General features: G+C 42.2%; 1 protein-coding gene across 4 annotated transcripts in view; it reads right to left on the bottom strand.

The window, feature by feature from the left end:
- LOC135320226 (uncharacterized) overlaps positions 1-23,048 on the bottom strand; it is a 140,459-nt gene that overhangs the window by 73,266 nt on the left and 44,145 nt on the right. The window contains exons 17-19 of one of the 4 annotated variants that reach the window (XM_064483503.1): positions 14,935-15,099; positions 12,209-12,433; positions 5,411-5,534 (exon numbers count right to left, since the gene is read on the bottom strand). The gene's annotated coding sequence lies outside the window, so the exon portion shown is untranslated. Of the gene's footprint in view, positions 1-5,410; positions 5,535-6,074; positions 11,573-12,208; positions 12,434-14,144; positions 14,364-14,934; positions 15,100-23,048 lie in introns of those variants that run through there. The other 3 variants (XM_064484312.1, XM_064484385.1, XM_064483199.1) reach the window with 3 other exon arrangements.

Here is a 23,048-nt window from a genome sequence, read left to right as displayed (position 1 = left end):
TAGTCAAAAGTGTCACGAGGCAAAATGTTCTTCGAAGGCTCAGAGTGGCTTCTGAACACGGAGTCGGGAGGGAGGAGGTGCCAGGCTGTGAGTGGGATGAGTGACACTGGGTACGCTACCCCAGCTGTGGAAGTATTGGATTTTGTTCTAGTTTTCCAAAGAATTTCTTACCACCTTTTCTCTTATTGTCACATACCATTTCCTACGGATTAAGAAAATCAATGTCAGTCATTTGGGCCACTTGGTAGAAGCTACACGATGCCATTCACAGGGCTGGGATGTAACAGCCACACCAGTCTATGTTGAAAGACCAGTAGGGGTATTTCCAAGGTAATCACGGGCATGCAGCAAACTCCCCAGCTTCAATTACCTCATCTCAAAAGTGGGGCCAATAAAACTACCAAGCAAAGTGCGTGATGATTATGGCCGACATCTGTTTACTAGGTAAGTGCCCGTGACAGCTGACACTGGATTAGGAATGAATATGATCAACGAGGCACAGTCAGCCTGGTTACATGCACCCTGCCTTCATGCCTTGGTGCAGGAGCGGAGATTGTTTAGCTGAAATAAACGCCCCCAGAGCAGCCCTGAAGGGAAAGCTCCCAGCTCTGCACGGCGAGGCGTGTTCCTTTCCTTCTCTGAGCTGATAACAGTTTGCAGTCGTCTGTTTTTACATTTATCCCTTTAGTACCTGCCTCCCCTCCGGAGTTTTTGCTTAAGCAGAACAGGTCCAGGTTTGTGTTGCTGCCTGCCGGATATTCTGGGCTGGGAGACAGGCGACTCCACGTCTGGCTCTGGTGCTGAACAGAGAGGGCAGAAAGCCCAGGGGCCCATGCTGAACAGAGGCCCCTGCACCCAAAATTATGGTCTGACTTTGGGCAAATTACACCGTCTTCTTTACCCTAAGATTCCTCATCTGTTCATGAAAATAACTGCCCATGGCACGTAGAGTTTCAAGGATTAAAGGAAATCACCAAATTCACAACCTATTCAAGGGGCTGCCAGTACGTCCTCAACAGGCACATGCTACCTTTACGGCTGTAACACACGCTAAGCGGGGCGGTAGGACACAGTGAACACTGCTAAGTGTCTGTTAAGTGTTTCATGTGTGTTATAATACTGTTTAAAACTTACAACAAACCCAGGAAGAAACGAATATTATAATGCATATTTCACAGATTCACCAACAGTTTAATGGAGGTTACACTCTAGTCCAAGGTCCTTTGGTGAGGAAATGGCGATTTAAACCTGAATCTGAGCCCAGGCCTGGGCTACACCTCTCTCCAATCCACCTCACCACTTGCCTATGAAATCCACCTGTCCAATACACGTTTGTACAGGTCAGCTCTTAAATGCAAAGTGTGCCACCGTTTGTCAATGTTTGTTAATTACCATAAAGTGCTCTCAGAAACCGCTACAGAAATGACAGGTTGACCCACATCCCTGCCAACAAAGAAGAGATATTCTGCCTTGCGTTCTCCTGTAATGTGCAGAAACCCTTCCCTACACCACCAAATTCAAATGTATGCTTCCTCCATGTTTATGTTTGCACACGGCTTATTAAAGTAGAAGGTACCTGCAGTAATTCCATCTCGTTTCCTTTGCAAGTTTCCAGATTATCCACAATCAGTCTGTGAATGAAAATACTACAATGTGAATTAAAATACTACAACCATGTCAGTAAACAAAGAATGCTGAAACCAAGTCATCAAGGCTGCCGCCACCCCCCAGTGCGGACAGACCTGAAGCCCAGCCTCTACAGCCCCTCACAATGCTGCCCTCTGAACAGACTGAGAATAAGAAGACAGGATAATTGCCCTAGATAGCTAGGTGCTTGTCTAAAGAATGAATCCAGTGAGGTCAAATGATACATACAAAGGCACTAAATTCTTTAACTTGAGATGCCTGGATTTCTTTAGATAACAAGCAATCTTTTATTGTTCCAACTCCCTGGTCTTTGTTGTAAAGCTGCCATATAATCCTAGTTCCTCCCCTACTTCTTGGGAGCAGTCCCTCAGACAGATTTGAAGGCTGTCATCCCGCCTCGAGTCCTCCCGCCTAATAAAGTGTAACTCTAAACTTTCAGGCTACACATTTTTTTCAGTCGACAAGTCCCAGAATAGACACAACTCATCAATTCTGTAATGGAACACACTGGATCAGGAACCAAAAGCGTGTTCTAGTCCAGAAAAACTACAGGTCCCTCTTTCTTTCTGTCATTATACAATCCCACCAGAACTCATTAATTTGCTGTCTGCTCATCTGGCAACCAAACTCAGAGAAGAGTCAACTCAGCAGAGTGCTCTACTCGGGAGAACACCCCGCAGCAGCACTGCAGGCTACCTGCCCTCCCGCACGCTCTGCCGACCCCTAGTGTCCTCCGTGGAAACCAGGCCAACAGAGGTGTTCCCAACAGCTGCAAAGTCCCACAGATTAAATAAAAGCATTATATTTTCTACGATATGTTATGTATATTACCATCTCTGAAAACAGCTTTGCCAGAAGCCCAAATTTTCCACATTAATCTGCATAGGCAATTCCGGCCCCCAAGGGAAAACAAGTCTTATGATGATGCTAAGGCCTCCAAAGTCCTCTCCAGGACCATCAACCAAACTGCCTGCAAGCCTGCAGCTGCAGGCGGCTACATGTCTGTTTTTAAAGCAACCCCTTCCTGCCCTCGGGCGCTACAAAATCCCTCTATGCCCTCCCATCTCAGGGTAAGAGCAGCCACTGCAGAAACTTGCAGGGCAGCACTGACAGGACTGGACACAGAGGATCAGAGCTAAACTAAGCCTTCTTATGACACGAGCTTGTCACTGTGTCATTTTACAGATGAATGTATATATAGAGAGGTGGGGTGAACTTGCTCAAAGTCACACAGCTAATAAGTGGCAAAGTCTATAACTCAGCTCCATCCTCTGGCGTGACGCTCCAGCTGGGACACCGACAGGGTTCTCTCGTGCCTGCCTGACCAGTCCTTTACTGTCACTCATAACCCACCACAGTGTCTGACCCTAGCCTGACTTTTCAGCCTCTTCTCCCTCTAGTTTCTCAGGAACAAGGCTGCTCGGGCCACTGTGTGACTTCCGGCTCCCCAAACCCTCAGTGCTCAGGGTGGTCTTGCCTGTGCAACCAGCACCCTGCTCAGAGGCTCTTCCTCCCCTGCAGGAGGACGTTTCCACTCTCCGCAGGGACACCCCCTCAGGGAAGCGCTCTTCTCCCCCTCAGCACGGCAGGTGTCCCAGGCCACATCCCGAGCTGCCCCATTAGGTCTGCCTGTGCCCAGGTCTGCTAGTCAGAGCAGCAGCCTCAGAGCCAGGGATTATGCCCGGGTCTCCCTGCAAACCTACTGCCCGCCTCACAGCCCCCAGCCAGTAGGTCACCTGGAAGTCACAGCAAGTGCCCCACCCAATCCCGAAATCTCTTCATTTGCCAGCACCGCTGATGACTGGTCTCCAAAGTTTGGTCAGTTTCACACAAAACAGCAGCTTCCACTGAAGCTGAGGGTTTTCACTTCTGCTCCCCATCCTTAATGGAAACGTCAAGGGAAACCAAAAGACCTTTTCTCAACCCTTTTCTGATGAGACATTCCCACCCACAATACTCACATGCTCAAGAGTTTTGGGTCCACGTGATTTTGTTTCCCTTATGCTAAGTGGCTCAAAACACTGCAGGATTCTTTCTCTTTTGAGAGTATTTGTTTGTACTGAGTTTATTGACTTCAATCTCTTTTTGTCTCTCTCTTAAGTGTCCCTAGCAGTTGCCACTTCTTACTCCCTTCAGCAGCCTCCCTCCCATCATCTAGTCTAGGAAATCATCTCTGATGAGGGGCCCGGGGGCAGTCACAGAAAATGGAACAAAGGTACAGAGAGGCTACATAATTTGCCCGAGAAGATCAGCTTCAAGCCCCAAAACTGTGTGTCACGTCCCTCTGTTTAACACTTATGCTAAACTAGTTAACTTTTTTTAGATTATGTTTATAAACAGATGAGGTATCAAAATACATAGAAGGACACACATCAACTCTAAGATGTTTATTAACTCCACTATTTTGTTTCTATTTATTTTATTTCTATTAAAAAATATTAGGAACCTCTGCAGTCAATATAACAAAATGTTAATGGGTGTTAAATCCAGAATATAGAGGCGTAAGTGTATCATTACTCATAATTATTTGTATGCTCACAAGACAAAATGATTTGAACGTCTCTCTCCCCTCCCCCTACTCGCTACTGGCTCTCACCTGAGCTCCCAGACCACACATTTAACAGCCTTTCACTTTATCCACAGCTGAACTCATCAGGGTTCCCCCAAAGCTCCCTCTGCAGCTTTCCCTGCTCAGAGCACAGCAGGACCATCATTTACCTCATTAATCCACCCAGAAACCTGGGCCTTACTCCATCCTACCTTCACAGACATCATTCATCCTTTCCTTTTTACCATCTAAACATGCCTAAAATCTGTTCGTTTTTTCCCGGTGACTGTCCCACTGACTGTCCCACCGCTCAGGTAGAAGCCACCAACACTGCCCACCTGGACTCACGAGTCTCCCAAGTGGCCTTCCAGCTGCTCTCCCCTACTTGACACAAATTGGATTTTGTCACTCCCGTTCTTTTATGACTCTTTTCAAACCTAGTGTTCTTAGAAGAAACTCCAAGTTCTTCACATGGTGAAGGTGTTTGCCATGAAACTGTCAGCTCAGGGAGGGCAGGACCCTCCTCCTCCTTGGCCCTCCTCTTTCCCTAAGCCCCACCCTCTCCCTCGGCCCCGCCCTCTGGCATAGCGCTGGCTCAGGAGGACCTGCTGAGCTACACCATCCTGTATTCTAACCCTGGTGTTCAATTCTTAGCAAATTGCTTCACTTATCCATACAAATCCAAGGTAGATTAGAAAGATTTTAGATGTTGAGCTAGACTATTGATTTGGGGATTTTGCACTAGCAACCTGCAATTACATGTTCTAATGATTCTGTCTTCTTAAAACAACACCCAGATTTAAGGAGTTATTTGTGGAATGTCTTCGGAGTAAAAGGGACTGTACTTTTACAGACTTTATGTTGTATAACATGAACAACACGGACAGGGTCACAAATGGAACTGCCTCTCACAAGTGACAGAAGACAGGTGAGAGGCACAAAGCAACAGGTCGCAAAGACGGTAAGAGCAAATTTGTTTTGCGAACCCCCCCAAAAATGCCTGAAAGAACCAAAAATTCTGAATTTTGAAAGTAAAAGATTATCATATAGTGAAATAAAATAAATAATCCTCTTCATCAGGGTTTCAAAATCTGACTCCAGATTTTTTAGCAGGCCATACTGAATCCTAGCACAGAAAAATCAGATGGACTAGTGGTGAGTAAGTTCCAGGAAAACTGCAGAAATTCCTCCACTTGTGTAAGGACATACACTCACCTGCCGAAGGTGAATGTAGACTGCATTCTGGAGAAATTCGGAAGCTTCCAGGCTCCGCTTCTGGATGCCGAGGACACGGACAGCTTGGAAGCATGCTTCTAACTCAGTCACCGGAATTCTTACACTGCAGGGGGAAAAGGAGGCCCTCAGTCGATAGCAGAGATGTTCCTGTCGTGTATCACAGGCCGTGCCTCAGGGACTCTGTGCCTTGCAGCAGCCCGGCCCCAGGCGAGGACCCGAAGCGTGGCCCACCGAAGCAGGAGGTGCACTGTGGTTGAGAAATCCCATCCCCGATGGGGGCAAGAGGGGCTGGTGGGGTTGAGTGAACCTATAAATGCCCACAGAAATATGCCTGCATTCATTCAAGTGATACAAGCAACAGTAGCAGGCTATTTAAAAAAATTTCAATTTTCAGTGGAAATTTTGCCATTCCTTTCCGCTTGTCCCCTGCACTCTGAGACAGGCTTAGGCTCTCTCACACCTGCAGCTCTGAAGCAATAGTTGTGAAGTCATTTTACTTTGCTGCAAGTGTCCTCGCTCCCCGTGTCACTGTGTCTGTCCTCTCTTAACACAGTCGGATATCTTCCTGGATCTCTATCTGAGTTCCTTTCTCCTCCTCCTCAGATCCTGAGATAAAGGACAAGTGAAGACACATGAACAGAAAAGGCACTGTGGACTTGACCGAAATCTACAGTGACCCCTAGGTGAGTGCTGCCCACCCCTTACCTTCGATTCTCAAGGTTCTGCACAGGGTGACATCCAGCCCAGAGAGGTGGCCCAATTAAAAGCTATGTGGCTTGGGCACGGGGACAGGTGCAGGAGCTGGTTCCGGTGCCAGGCCCCTCCCCACGTCTGCTCCCCTCTCCCCCGAAGCCCCGCTGCCAAGCACTCAGGCTCCGTGATCTGATGTCCTTCTCTTCTACTCTACTCCAAACCCTTTTACTTTTCCTTTTTTCCCTAATTATCCCCAGCTGGAGTGATTTTTCAATCGCAGTATCTAAAAAATTTCCTGCAGCCGAAAATGAGGTCTCCAGATATCAATGCCCATATGCTGCCTCCTGAAGAGAGCCGCTGGCTAGGGGACCCTCACCAACACTCACGGGGCATCAGACATGTTCCAGGGTCGGCCACCCCCAACAAGAGTTTGCTGTGACCCCTATGCCCGCACAGCATCCCTGCTCACAAAAATATAGTTGGCCCACTTATCGGTTATTAAGAAGCAAAAATACAAAATTGCTCATGTTTCTTACTAAAATTATCTATGAAGCGGAAAAGGGAATTGTAATAGAAAAGAACAATTTTGACCCCATGTTAGGTCTGTTCCTTTGGCTTTAAACCTGTGCCCTGTTTTCTAGGCTCAGACTTGCTATCTCTGCACCATTTGTAAAAGAAAGTTGCCTTTAGACTGAAATATCCAGGACAGCCTCTTCTCCTGGCCGTGATCTTGAAGGATGCTAACTAATCTGCACTTATGTAGAGATGGCAAGTTGCAAAATAGAGAATAACTTTGTTTTACTTTTGGAGGTATTACAATGGCAACATGATTTGATCCACATGGACAGCTGCAAGAACAGCGGATTCAAAGGACAAGCAATTCATACAACAAGAAGTTTCCAACAACCAACTGCAGCCCCACCCCTTTTTAGTATAAAAGGAGACTCAATTCTGACTTGGGGAAGATGGTTCTTCAGGACATCAGTCTGCCATCTTCTGGGTCTGCCAGCTTTGCAAATAAAGTCACTATTCCTTGCTCCAACACCTCATCTCCCAGTTTATTGGCCTGTCATTTGGTGAGCAGAATGAGTTTGGACTCGGTAACAAAATGACTGCATTGGAGGTAGTATGTCTCCACTCTTTCCTCGTTTCCAATATGTAACATGCACATTATTTATGATCTAGTGCAAATAATTCATCAAAGACAACCACAAAAAGAAACTATACTCACCCAGCTATCAACACTGAAGTCAAAACCTGTCAATTTTATATGCTGTTTAAGAACACAACCGAAAAACCTAACATAGGGAGTCGATTACACGGAAATAAAATTATTTCTACTCCTTCAAAACTTTTTCTTTTCTTTTCTATTTTATTTTGTTTTGTTTATTGAAAAGAAAATAAAAGTCAAATCATTTTATTTCACGTATTTTTGTTATAGCTACATACTTTAAATACTACAAAAAGACTTATATTGCAATAAAAAATTGTTCATATATTAGTATAAAGATATATACACAATCAATGGGGATTAGGAAAAGAATGGACATTTACTAAAAATCCACTGCAATCCAGTCTTTTACAAGCATATCATGGAATATAAGCTCTATTATCCAGGGAGCCTCACCCACATTCTCACTACTGAGTCCCTTAGTAATCAACCACTAGGTCACCAGCATAGAACCATGTGATCAGTATTTTAGGAATAAATGAGGGAATTAGCTCATTCTATTCTAAAACAAAAACCCTAAAATAAATACTGAACTTATTTACGGATAAAGAAAATTTGTCCCCAAAAAAGTAAAGTTTCTTCCTCAAGGTCACAAAGCTAATAACTGGTAAAGGTAAGATTTGAACTCATCTGCCTGATTCTAAAAACTAAGGTGGAAATCCCATTCGACTGGGGAGTGTCCAGCTGCACAGCCTATCACCCTATCTTTGTTCAGAGCTGGCCTTAGACAGCCTGAGACAGCACCCCATTCCTGTGGAACTCGAGGGCAAATGATAACAATAAGGATTTTATATCCAGCAGTTTCTAAGATCTCATGTATATAAACTGTCAGCAGGTCAGCAGAAAATCTCTGGGAAACATGAGTGGGTCCAGACCTTTTTGCTGATTAGAAACTCAATCTATCAGGATAGAGTGACCTTCCCATGAGAGGCCACATGGACATAAACTAAAGGCAGCTGAACAATGGAAACTAGCAAGACCCCGGAACTCAAGTAAGGATCCCTGCCATCCCCCACCCAGTTGCCTCTTCATCCGCGTGGACATGAAGACAGAAGACCCGGGTTCTTGTCCAAGTTACACTATCATGGATTCTCACCCATAAAAAGGTACGACTCTATGCTGTCGTAAGTCCTTTCCAACTCAAATATGATGACACCAATATCTCAGCAGAATATCTATGTCTCCACTTCCCCTCTTCTAATAGGAGTCTATTTCTGTGGACACAAAGCAGAAATCCAATTTAAAAAACCATGCAAGAAGCCAGGCGAATTTCTGCTTAAGAGACTTTGCTCTCACGCTCAGTGAATGAAAACTCAGAAAAAGTGGTCCTTCTCCCTCAGCAAATGGGAGGTAGCCTGATTGTGTGTGTGTGTGTGTGTGTGTGTGTGTGTGTGTGTGTGTGTGTAAATCAAATATAATCATGTCTGGGACGTGTACAGATTATTTTTAATTTCACTGTAATTTCATGGGGATGAGCCAACATTTAAAGTAATTTGAATGTAGTGTTCTGAGACAGACTCAGTCTCTTTTGGTGGAGGAGGTGAAAGGGGAGAGTAAAGGAGGAAAGAGGTAAATGAAGCAAAGAAATAAGAATCCTGCTAGGGAAAGGCAAGACGTTAATTTTGTTCCTCATTGCATCACATACAAATTAGGGACTGGCTTTCCCCCGATGTCTTATCGAGCACTGAGTTGCAGAAGAAGAGGCGACAGCCCATTTCTCACTGAGATTGTGACTGTACGTGGCATCTTATAGACACAAATCATTTACCCTGATCAAACACTCTAGCAGCAGGCTGTAATTCTCCTGTTTTGAGAGACAAGAAAACAGGAGTTCAAAGCGGGTAGATAACTTGACAAAAGTCAGAGGACCAGTAAACAAGAGAGGATGAATTCAAACTCAGATCTGAATGCAGAGTCTCATCTTCCCACTCCCAGGGCTGGAAAATCCTTAACACACAGGCTCCCCAGCTCCCCTGCAGTGTTCCTGGCGCCAAGCATTTCCCATGGTAATGGTCTCCAGTTCTCACAGACACAGTGCTCTGTGCAGCCAATGACCTTGATCAGACCTTGATCATCTACCTGCCACGCCCACCAGGCTTCACCATACAGGCAGGAAAGCTGGCTTTCAAGTGCATACAAAGCCACCCTTGGTCTAACCTGGGCTCTTCTGTGGCTTCTCCAGCCTAAAGGCAGCCATGAAATTGCTCACAGTTTGTTCGTGAGCCACACTTCCTCTCTCCATCTGTGTCCCCACCTATACTACTTAGCTATGAACATTTTGAGAATCTTGGAAACAAATTTTAAAAAACAGAAAAGAAAGGATTCTGGAACAAGTACTTAATACTTACAATTTTAAATGACAAGTTACAAAGTGAGTATTGACAAACCGAATCTTCCTTTCTAAATGTCAGTTTTAAACATTTAAAAATATAATAGCAAAAAATTCTCACTTACAAAATTAACAAAAACATAAACAATAATCTGGAATAAATTCAAAAATAATGCCCATATTCTAAATGGAGAAACTTCAGGACTGTACTGAGGGTTAAAGTAAGAGGTATGAATGTAGAGACATAAACATATTGCATGGAGAAAAGCAGTTTTGTAAAGATGTAAGTTCTCCTAAGAATAATTCAAAACTTACTAAAAAATCCCATGAAAATTCCAATCTGATTTTTTTTAACTTGAACAAAATATTTTGGAATTCTTCAGGAATAATAAAGTCATAATACTTGACAAGAAAATTTGGGATGGAAGAAAAGAATCAAAAAAAATCAGACTGCCAGTTATTAAATAAATTTTTACAACATGTAAGATATGGTGCTGGAGTAAGGAAAGGAGATTGACAGAAGGGAACCATGAGCTCAAAAAAGACTCTAGTGTATGTAAGTATTTTGTACAGGTGGGATTTCAAATCAAAGAGAAAATTATGAATTCGATAATTGTCCTGGGACAGAGAATCACCTGGAAAGAATAAATTCTACTCCTGTCATAATGACCACAAGATAAATTGCAGATAGCGATGTAAATATTAAAAAGTACTAGTAACAGCAAATACAACTCTTTGCTCTTATTAACTCAACTTCTCCTCACTATAACATGTACTATTATAATCTCCATCTTAGAGATTAAAAAATACCTACAGAAGAGATTTATTCCATTATAAGAGAGTATTTCTAAGAATAATGTCAAAGATAAAACCCATAAGGAAGACATTTACTATCCTAAGAATAGTTTGAGCCACAACAAAAATCAGAAAACTTCCTGAACAAAATGAAAGGAAAGAAATGACAAGAAAAAGCTCTGTGATACATGTTGATGAATTCACGAAGTTAATTTTCATAACATACAAAAAGCTGTCACAAAGCAACAAGAAGCTCCCTCACTTAAATGTGGGCAAAGGACAAAAGGAATCATTCATTTTAAAAAAGTCAAATGACTAATGAGTGAAAAATGCTCAAAACTTCACTGGTCATCAAATGCAAAAAAAAACAATGAAAAAGCACTTTTGCTTATCATATTGGCAAATATTTTTAAGATAATCTAGCTAGTGTCCATCTGTGGGAGAACAAATCATGAGCGACTTTTTCAGAGGATGACATATCAATGGATTTGTAAGCTCTGAAAAACGTACATACACACTGACTCAACTCCACTTCTAGGAATCGTTTCCTTTAGGAAAAAAAAATCAGTCCAAAAAGATGTACCCATCAGGGCATTTACACAGCACTGTTTACAAAGGTGGGAAGAAAAACTGAAGTGAAATCATATCCAGCGATAGAGAATTGGTTACATAAGTAATTGTGCATTTTTTCATTCCCCAATGGAGAAGGAATTTCTAGTCACTTGAAAGGAGTCTGTGATGAATGTAAATGTCACATCCAGGGACTAAATTTCCAGAAGCCTTAACTAAAGGAATACACATACAAGATCACAGGAAGTTCTGTACAAGAAGGATGCAACTCAAACATTCTTTCTGACAGTGGAAAATGGAGAAAACTTAACTGTCCACCATCAAGACAATGATGCGGTAAATCAAGGCGAGCTGCGGGCGCTGAGGGAGCCGGCGTTTCGCCGTGGTCCAGGGCCTTGTCCACAGCAGTCTCGCACCAAATGTTTCCGTGGACAAGAGACGACACCCGCACATCAGGAGACCCCTCCAATCTATCTGAAAGGGCCGGGTGAGTCTGGAGTGGGAGGACGTCCATGATATACCCCTGAGTGAATAAAGCGAGCTGCAGAAAAACATATAGTATGGTCTCATTTTTAAATAAAGCATATATACACACACCTATATATTGATTTCTCATATGTGTATATATATATGTATCTCATAGGCATAAAGGTCATGAAATATATATACCAAATTTTCAACAGCTTTTACTCTCAGGAAATAATGAGAAGGGAGTTAGGGGCCTTCCTGTACCACCACAGTTCTCTTTTCAGTATTTCAGTTAAGTACACTTGGAATTTAAAAGTTTATTTAAGTCCGAAGTAAAATGGACCATGCCTCCATAAGACAGAATGCTACACTGGTCTTTAAAAATCATGCCAGGGGAGATAGAATATTGTAGAAAAACATGTAATAAGCCGAATGGAAAATGGAGGTCTCCGAACAGTAAACAGGGACAGAGTGCTCACTGGTTTTTATGACAGAGATGATACACACTAACGAAAAGAACAGAAAATAAATGTTAAATTGTTAATTATTATCTCTGAGTAGAGGGACCAGGATAGAATCTTTTGCCCCTTTTTTCAGACATATTATATTAAATGCACATTATTTTTCATCTGAAAAAAGCATTTTTAGACGTGTAGTACCACTCAGTGGGGAATAATACATGAATACTTACAGAAACAAGTAACTAGGAGACACCGCAGCAGCGCCACACAATGTAGAACGGGCAATCCTGATTAACACCGCTCAGTTACATAAGGATCCACAAAGTGAGAGCACCTGCTGTAACAGGGCGTGGTCCCCTTCTATTTGTCAGTTGTGTCTTCAGGGCTGAGGCAGTTCGGAGCACGGCCAGTGTCAGTTCCGGTGTCTGGATGGATGCTACTGGAGGTGAGGGCACCTGCAAGCAGAAAGGAAGAACAGAAACAATCCTCTGCCTTTTCTGTCTTGTTTCTTTGTTACTTTAAAAGACAGGCATAAATAAGATAAACTGTGTATCTCCCCTACTGAAATTTCAGTAATGAAACCGTTTTTAAAGGCTTCAGAGCTTATATTCTGTCTATAACTGTCTTTTCAACAAAGAATCATATTTATTAAATGTTAATTAACTCAGTTAATTAACTCCCTGTTGAAACATTCAAGTAAAGAACATGAAAGGCCTTACGTAAAAGAATCAAACCTGCAGTGACTAGCTCAGCTGTCTTGACGGCAAAGCAGTCAGCCCCCACCATCCCATGGCCCTGAGCTCCTGATGCTGGTAAGAGAGCACGCTGCCGCCTCAGATGGAGAGATACTGTGAAAGCATTTTTTGAACTCTACAGTACTGACAAAACATAACTGACAAATCCCAGGCTCCTTTGAAGCTGTCATTTTTGGTTTCTGGCCAACCCCAGTCAATGAGCAGAACCACCCCATTCCCGAGTCATGGGACTCAAGTGGGAAGAAATTTTGTAGAAATTTCCAGGTACAGAATGTAACCATCTATATGTAGAACTCTGACAAAAGAAAAGATGAAATACTCTGATGTTGAAGACACTCAAAATATTCTCCTAAGCCTTAGTAGCTGGAAAGGCTGGGCTTCTCCTCAGCCACTTATTTATTTCACAGCCAGTGAGCATCTCCCACAAACCCTGTTAACCTGTGTCTGCTGGGAGCCTCAGGCACACTCTTGCTGTCGATCTTATAAGTCACAGGGCAGACGCGTGTCTCTCATGCCTGCCACCCTCACACAGGCTCGCCTCCTAGCCTCACTGTCTGAACTTGGTCCCATTATCTCACCTGTTTATTTGGTATCTGTTCTTCTGTAAGCTGCCTGAAATGCTATTTGGAACAAGTCAGAAGAATGAGTGGGTAGAGAAATGGACAGTTGGACAGGTGAGAGGTGGGCAGACAGACAGAGAGACTCCAAGAAAAGGGGAACAAAGAAAATTCCCTATGCAGAACCCTCTTCTAGTCAGGGAAGAAAACCGCCACGGAGACGTGTGAAGAGGCAGGTGGCTTAGGGCTGTTTCCTGGATTCCATGAAAAGTCCCACCAAGAGAGAGGGTAGAACAATAAATGATAAAAGAAAAAAGCATGCATGCTTGAAAAATATATCCACAATATGTACTTTCTAAAGAATAGATTCAAATCAGCAGGGCCCAATTACACAATCCTTGGGTATTTACAGAAATGAGAATCCCATCTCCAAATCACAAGGCATTCCTTCGGAGCACTGAAAGTCCACACGGGGCTGTTATAAAGCCTTCACCACAAAAGCTATGCTCTCCTTCACTTACGAGGAATGAGCAGCTATGCTCGGGCTGCCCATGCGCATCATTTGCACCCTACAGCATCTCTATGGGGGAGGGACGCCTAGCGAGCCCCATCTCTGCAGGACAGAAAACAAGCCCGGGAGAGGCTAAGCCGACCTACCAGTTCTCCATCTCACAGGACTGGTCACTCCAGAGCAGGACTCGAACTCGGACCCACGTTGGTAATCACGGTACTACCGTGCTTTGTGTGCTTTTTGTGTGAATAATACATTTGTTTCTGGCATGAAAGTATATTTAATAAATGATCGGTTGTCCTGTCTATCTCATTTGCTCACAATCAATCTTTATAGTGTTGAATTGTACTCTTTTTCCGTGGAGAAAGGAACGGAACGAGCGGGTGTTAGAATGAGGTGGGGCTCCATTCTTTATCTGTTACCTCATCTCATCCAAGTCCCCAACCAGGGAGAAGGAGCAAATGTTTTCTTCATCTTTTAAAGAGAGGGCTCCACTGATGGTGACTTAACTCCAAAACCAAGTCTGGGGAAAGGGCACATTCAGCAGCCAGAGCATTATCACCTGTAGGATGGCAAAAACAGCTCACAGGAGGGCTCAGGGGGTCACCCTGATTTAATTTCAATCGATAAAACAATAATGCACTCTAAAAATACTAGCATGCAATGGATTGGCTCTTTCTTGACATCTAGCAAGTTTCCACAGCCCACATGTAAAATTATCGTGAACCAGTGAAAGGAAGTGTCTACAGACAAGAAAAATCAATGCCACAGGTAAACTGAAACCCAGGCTGGAGGAAAGGAAGAGAAAGGGCATAGTAAAGAAGTGGGGAAAGGCTGGGGAAAAAAATCATCACACGGACTCTCAAGCATCATCCAACAAGCATATAATCATTCGAGAGAGAGAGTTACTGAGGTCCTATTCTGTGCAAGATTGTAGAGCGGGTGAAGCAAGAGCGCAGTGACCATGGTGGCAGCAAGTGGCGGGGCTCAAATACACTTCTGATCCCGGTACCTGGCACAATTGTCCTCAGTATAAAGGCAAAAAAAAAAAACAAAGTAAAATAACTCTGTAAACTCAAAGCATTGTTAAAAAAAAATTAAACAATACCTAAATACCTGGACAAACCACACACATTGCTGGATCAGAAGACAGCGCTTTTGGAATGGCAGTGCTCCCCAGAACGATCCGTATATTCAACGTGGTCTCGATCACAATCCCTGCGGTCTCCTCTGCAGAAACTGACTAGCTGCTGCTACAATTCATATGGGAATTCGAGGGTCTCAGTAACCAAAACGTACTTGAAAAAGAAGAACAATGTGAGAGGACTTGTAATTCTCAATTTCAAACCTTACAACTGTATGTCTAGGTGAGATTAGAGGCCATTTTAAGTTATTAATGTGTTTATCCGTATTTTCTAAATTCTCTACAATGAATATAACTGTTACAATAAGAAAAATAAAAAGTAAGGTATCTTTTAAAACATGCACACTGATTCATACATTGGGAAAAAATATTTTAACTATAAAGAGGTAACCAAATATCTAGTGAAAAAGGACTACTTAAAAACAAGTGTGTATTTACATTTTTCATAAATTGAAAACTGAAAAGCACAAACACATCAAGTTTCTAGGGAGATCGATGCAACATATTAATAGTTATTTTCAAAAATTCTAATTGAACAATGAAAACTCAAGAAAGGGAAAATCGCGATTGACAGCCAAATGCAAACACATGGAGAGCAAAGGCCTAGAAATCACAGTTCCTTTAACTCTGATACTAACTCAATATAAGAGGAAATTCCTCCCTGTGGGGACAGTGGAATCCCATGCATAAGACAGGATACACAGTACAAACTGCACTAGAATCTGGGGTGATTTTCTTAGAAGAATTCTAAAGTTACAACATTGCTGAAAAACTATAAAAACACTGAAAGACAGATTAAAACACACAGTCATATATATTATATAGAAACATATGAAGTCTGCTCCCATGTTGCATAGAAATACAAACATATTTGTTCATTTATGGGCACTGAATATTTTATCCCAGGTAGAATATTTCAACTAAAACAAATAATCAATAATACACACCTCTCGTCAAATCTACTTGATAAGGTACTCTGCTATGTAACCATAATGTGTCTAAGATAGATCTAAAATTAGTGAAAAAGATCTTTGTATGGTTTCTTGAACTCTTCTCAAAATTCCAAGCTTAATTTTAAAATAGATCTGAGCAGTATTTCTATATTAACTTTTCCCTCGTGAAATGAACAGCACAGTCTGTTGTCAAAATTCTGTCCTTACAATGATTCACGAACACTGTATCCTAACAAAACTGCTGGACAGCAAGGCACTATCCAGACACTGTGACCAAACAAATGAAACACAAGGAAGACAGTGACCCTATTCTGGAGGGCTTACCGTCTGTGTCAACTCTGGGGTTCTTATTTGATTGGTTTGATTGGGTAGCAAAATAAAATCAATCAAGTACTTTCTTCTTTAAGCATTCTGTAAGTCATGACTCTGTTGTTAGTGTCATGAGAAGGAAAGACTAAAGCAAGACTTCATTAGGTCAATTAGCAACAGCCATCACTGGGGAGTGAGTAATAAAGAAGTTAACTGATAGCAATGCTTCTGCCTACATGAGACCTAAAATAAACCTACACTGATCTCTTTAAGGAAAATGAGGAGATGAGGCCCCAATGAGAAAAACAAAAACTAACAAGAAATCAAAAAAGTAAAGACTTTTTCATTAACGATTCCAGGAAGGAGTGGAGCATGGTGGTGAAGAGCACAGACGCTGGGGACAAACATGAGGGTCTGAACTCCCAAAGCACTGGGTAGCTTTGACACTGATAAGTCAGTGAAATTTTCTGCAACCCAGTCTCCTATCCATAGACTGGGGACAACAACAGCACCCGTCTCCTAGAACTGTCCTAATAATTAAGTTATTTTATGTATAAAAGTTTAAATAAAATACCTCAGATATTAAATATTACCCCAAAAGGACAAGGTAAACTGAAGGAAAGGACAAGGAAAAAGAAAACAGAGGATAAGGAAAAAGGACAAGGAAAAAGAAAACAGAGATAAATTGGAGTTCATCAAATTTTAAAACATTGCTTCAAAGGACACCATCCAGAAAGTGAAAAAACAACACACAGCAGAAATTTTTTCAAATCATTTATCTGATAAGGAATTTGTATCTACCAAAAAAAAAAACAAAACAAAACAAAAACAAAAATAACCTCCTACAACTCAACAATAAAAAGGCAACTCAATTAAAAAATGAATAGAGGATCTGAAAAACATTTATCAAGGAAAATATACAAATGACCAATAAGCACAACGAAACGATGTTCAATATCATTAGCTGTAAGGGAAATCAAGTCAAAACCACTAGGAGAAACCGCTTCACACTCACTACAATAGGTTATAATCAAAAAAAGAGTAAAAAGCACTAATGAGGACACAGAAGATGCAGAGGACGCAGCCGTTGCTGGTGAGGATGTAACACAGCCTGGCCACTTTGGAAAAACGCCTGGCAGGTCCTTAGAGAGTTGAACATTTGGTTTCTGAATAACCAGGCAATTTTGCTTCCTGGGCACACACGTAAGAGAACTGAAAACAAATGTTCACATAAAAACTCCTACAGGAATATTCACGGAGCCATTACTCATCACAGCCAAAAAGCAGAAACAACACAAATGCCTATCACGTGATGAATGGGTAAACAGAGGGGCCCAGCCATACAGAGGAATATTATTCAGCAATAGCAAAGCATTGAGTACTGACCCAGGCCACAACGTGGACAAATATTGAAAACGTTACTCAGTGTGAAAGAAGTCAGTCACAATAGATGCTTCCACTTACATGAAGTAACTCGATTTACATGAAATTTCCAGCAGAGGCAAACCCACAGAGAGAGAAAAGTGGCTCCCTGGGGCTGTGGGAGGATGGGGAAGATGGGGATGTCTGCTTATGCGTAAGGAGCTTCCTGTTGGGGGGATGAAAATGTTCTAAGATTGAATGGGATGCACAATTCTGGGCATAGAGTAAAAACCACTGTACATTTTAATGGGTGAATTGTTATTAAAACTGTTAAGAACGAGAGCACCTCGGGCCAGTACCTTCCCATAGTAAATGCAAATTGCTAAATTTTATTACAGGAAGAAGAAACTGCCCTCAGCATGAAAGCAGGAGTTCAGCAAATGTGAGTTAACCGAAATTGGACAAGAGCATTTCACTTGAAACAGTTACTGAGTGTACACAAAATATTAAGACATGACAAGGAAAATCAGTTTGACATCACGAAGAAGCATTCTGCTTCAAATGCAGATCAAGGATTCGGCAAGCCCAGCTGCTAGAAATGACCAGAGAAGAAACCTGGTTCTTTAAACAATCACCAGAGCCAACAAGGAAATAGTGGTGAGGAAAGCAGGCGGCCGAAAATCTGGAACAGTTTGTTACAAATAATTTCTCCACTGAAAATTCAAAAATAAAAAGAAAGTGATGTAATACTGTGTTGACCTCACGTGAATGGGCTTCCTCCGGTTCTCGACAGTTTTGTAACCCCGAATGAGAGACTCAGGAGAATCAGAATGGTTCCTGGGAGTCCCCAAATGACTGCCCACCAGCACGCTGACCACCATCACATCTGCCAGGGTGGAATTGCAGAGAAGAGACCAACTCCTGAAAGGCACAGGAAATATTGACAAGGGAAAAAAAGGCTGATGTCAGTCTTGGGACAGAGGCCCTGAGAGCAGAGGCCAGAAGGCTGCAGGTGAACTGGAGTGGCCCTGGGGCAGGAAGGGACCACGGGGGAGCAGATCTCAATTCTCTTCTCTCTCTCCCTCGGGTAGGAGAGATAAAGTCTGCATCCTTCTCACCTGGAACTGTGGGTTCTGGCTGGCAGAAGTCTTACCGACATGGAATGAATGACTCAAGACTGTGGAAAAAGGAAAGAAAGCGAGAGGGAGTAGGGAGCCAACTCCAAGAGCCTCTCAAATCCTCCCATATTTATTGTGTATAATCAAAGAAAATAGTCTTTAACAGTTGTGTGATAGTAAACAGGAACTTGGGGAAAGACAGGATGAGACAGAGATTGTAGAATCCACAATGAGTAAAAAGGCTTAGTTTACCTTTAGGGGAGTCATGGGGAGAGGGGAACAAGATAAATTCTTTAGATATTCATTACAAAGCAGACCACCAGTCCAGCCAGGTCCGTGTTTTGGGGATAATAGACTATCTAACAGCACGCACGCCCAGCATTTATAGCTGAGGGCCTGGGTCATTGCTGTGCAATGAACAGAGTGCTATCTAAAACCTCAAATATGCAAGCAAGGCATTGTCTCTGCTTTTTATGGCAAGGAGACAGGAGTGAGGATGCACAGGTGCTTGCTTGAAAGCAGTTACTAAGCACACTTTTTCTTCTTAAGGTTGACATGCGTCTGGTGTCTGTTAAATTTGTTAACCCAATCATGGGCTATCACATGGAACCATTATGGAGGACACCCTAGGATGACAAATCCTGCCTCTGCGTCTTTTCCTGCCAGCTTCGGCCATTCCAGCAGGGTCTAGACACATCCCTGAATAACGATCCCACAGAACCACCCAGACTCTTAACTCCTGGTGCTTGGAACTTAATTTTAGCTCTACACAACTTAACATAGAAAAGTTTCAGAAATAATAGATATTATATTCTTTTTATATCTCATCATAGAACTGATTTTTCTGATTGCTCTAAGCTGTTTCTACTTGGTAAATCACCTAATTCTGCAGGTGAATTCAGTACTTTCCATTGCGCATAACTAGACAGTCTGGGCCCTCTGACTTCTATTGGTCAAATAAATACCGATACACCTAATTGATTTCATCGTTCATCAATTTCAGCCTGGAGGTGAGGGAGTGTCACTCTGTTCCTCAGCCCACCCTCTACTCTATACTCTTCAGCAACTCAGGCCTCCTGAATACAAAACGTAGCATCTGTTTCCCTTCACCTACACTTTCCACAAACGCAACAGGAAACATCAGCCTAGAGAATGAATTCAACACAAATGTTAAAACAAAAATCTACAAACCTGAAGCAACTCCATCTCCGAATCATGATACACAATGACATGAAAGTACGGGTGTCAGGTACAAAGCACGCGTGAGCCTGACCACCTCATTTCTATTCTTCAAAGGAAGGAAGGTTTTCATGTTTTTTATTATCATTCTTTGTCATTGTTTCTGATTAAGCCAAAAAATAGTTTATGAAATAATTAAGCACTGAAATAACAGATTTTCGCTGTATCAATTACAGAAGGCATTCAGAGGGGATAGGAAAACCCACCTATGTAAAAAATGCAAAATTTCTTCCCCTGTTAAGAACACGTATACAAAATGCAACAGAGAATTCAAATTCATGTGGAGAGGAGCAAAAGCCACAGAATCAAACAAATTCATTACTATGAGTCAATTCAAAATTCACTGGACAAACATGCTCAATGCATTCAAAGAATTTTAAAGGCACACTGCAAACCATTCACTTAATGATCTACAGGCTAGAGGAAGAATTTCCCTCTTTAACAGACAACAGAATTCAATAGGTTGCCCCACCAAACGAGGACCAAACAACAATCAGGTTTTTAACAGTTCTGATAAATCAGCATGTTCTAAACATCAAAATCCAGAAATTTTAAACATTCATTCACACCACAATGAAACAAGCACTTAAAAAAAAAAACAAAACAATAACCCGAAGAAACTAAGCACAATTATCATGTACCTGGATCAATGGGAACTTCTTGTAACGCTGGAAGAAAGAACAGGCTATAGCCTTTTACTTAAAAAATAAAACTACATTTAAAGATAATTGCTAAAACACATTTCATCATTCATGTCGCCTTGAAAAATCTGAGGCACTCGTATCTGATCAGAAAAGCAATTCTGAGTAATAGTATGTTACAATTCAGTGCCAGTTTGCTTTAGTAGAAAAAAGAAAAGCTACTCTTTCTCATCCTGCACAAAGTGTAAAGAACCTTCCTGCCTCTATCTCCTCCTATTTTCTAAGCTCATTCTCCCCAACCCTTCTGAAACAAGTATGAGAAACTTTTATACCCACCAATATGCCAAATGACAAAAGAGTATCAATTTATTTGTATAAATATATGCCTACACCTTGAACTGGAAGAGAAAGGTATCAGAAGGCTATATGGAACTTATTTCTACCTTCCTGAAATCACACACACACACACACACACACACACACACGTTCACAGAGACACAGACATGTACACACTGAATTACTGGGCAATTCACAAGCTGAGGACTTCCAATTTATAGAAGATAACTTTGTAGTTAGTTTAAAATACAAAACTGTCAGCTTTTGAAAGCCTTCATCATCTGCTAAATCATCCAAATATCAACGAGACCCAATTAGCCTTCTCTGTAAAATATAATTTCCCATGATGGCAAAACAGACCCTAAGTAGTGGATCCAAGACTCGTGTTTATCACTACCTATGATCGTTTTTAAACACATAAACAGATTCAGAAATTATGTCCCAACAACATTTATTCTTATTGAATTAGCATATGTATTCAATTGTCTATACAGAAAATAGGCCCATGATGGGGTTTAAGAGCTATTTTGTGTATTGAAATATTTATTTTTAAGTTCAGACAAGGAGGGTCTGTATTACTCAGTTGTAGAACACCTGCTTAGCATGCACAATGTGCTGGCTTCAGTCCCCAGTTCCTTCATAAAAATAAATAAAAATAAGTGCTTATTTAAAAATAAGAATAAATTTATAAAAAGAGTAAATGCAGACTAAAAACCACTGCAATCTAGGAGCCATAATTTTAATAAAAAACAAGAGTTTCTATCAAATATTCACTATATGACAATCACAGAGACAACCACAAATCGCCCCTGACAACCATCACGTGTGATTCTCAGCAACCCTACTAAGTAGACACCGAAGAGAAACCCAGCATTGCGGATGAAGAAACGGAGCTCGGAGGAGCCGGGGACGCTGACTGTCCTGCTCCCCGTGACACCACGTCAGCCCAGGATGAGCGCTGACAGAGCTGCACTGAGGGGACACCCAGCTGCACGGAACCTTGGTGCACTGGGGAGTCCCAGAAAACACTCAAAACTGTTCAGTGAAGAACCAGCTCAAATATATTACATTGTGCCACATCCTTTAAACAGGGAACATGACTGAGACCTTTTTGATGCCTCTGTGTCCTTTCTGCCATTATCAATTATTTGCCCTCTCAGCATGCCCAGTCATGAATTGGACCCCATATGAAGTGCACTCAGATGGCAGAGCTTTTAAAGCTGTTTTATGAAGTTTGTAAGACTCTGTCTATGCCTCACACAGGCGGTCATCCATCACTACTCACCGGTGTGGATGTACCACATGAAATCACACCTTTCTGCTTTTTAAAATCCCTCCATGTAATCCAGACTTTTCAACAGCAAAGAAGCAGCTCAACCAGTAACAGTGGATAGCTTTTCACCAAATGGACTCGAACAGCCCATCGGAATACCTGGAAGCCCTTTTTTTCTATTAAACCCACTTCCAAGGACTTCATTATTTTCTGATTTGTGGACTTGGCCTCTGACTGGCCTACTCTGAGAGCTCCCAGCCTCACATCCGGGGGTGGGAGAGGACCCTGCTGTTCGGGAAAATAAGTGCGGAAGGCGGAAATCTTCCACCCAGGTCCACACGGGTAGAAGTGCCACAACGTGCTCAGAAAATATACCGTCAGCAACACTAGGCTCCCATGGACTGATGTCACATTAACCAAACTCATGAGAGACTGATGCAAAGAAACCAGAAATTGAATTTATTAATGTAACAGGAGATGTGAAACTACGAACCAGACTGAAATATCAGAGTTCAACTATGAGTACAGATTCTCCTCAACGGCCCAATCACGGGCAGGCAGTCACATGGAAACCATGGACAGAAGCAGAGCAGGAAGGGTTTCTAGATTAACTCAATGGACTAAATTTCTGTTATACGAACAGATCTGCTGCCCAGAAGACATTTAACGCCAATCACGGTGCACTGTCCGTGGACAGTGGCTGAGACACGACTGTGAGCACCTGTGTAACTCTCCTTTCCCTGTCCTTTCTGGGCTAAGTGATGCACAGAGGTACAGAGATCCAGGGATGCAGATACCTCTAAACACCCAAAGCCCATCCCTGGGAGCCTGGAAACCAGACAGCCAGGGTTTAAATACCAGCTCTGCCACTT

Source organism: Camelus dromedarius, chromosome 1 (genome assembly GCF_036321535.1).
Source record: "Camelus dromedarius isolate mCamDro1 chromosome 1, mCamDro1.pat, whole genome shotgun sequence".
Lineage (NCBI taxonomy): Eukaryota > Metazoa > Chordata > Mammalia > Artiodactyla > Camelidae > Camelus > Camelus dromedarius.
Note: the sequence above shows the minus strand (reverse complement) of the source record. Positions and strands in the feature narration are given on the sequence as shown.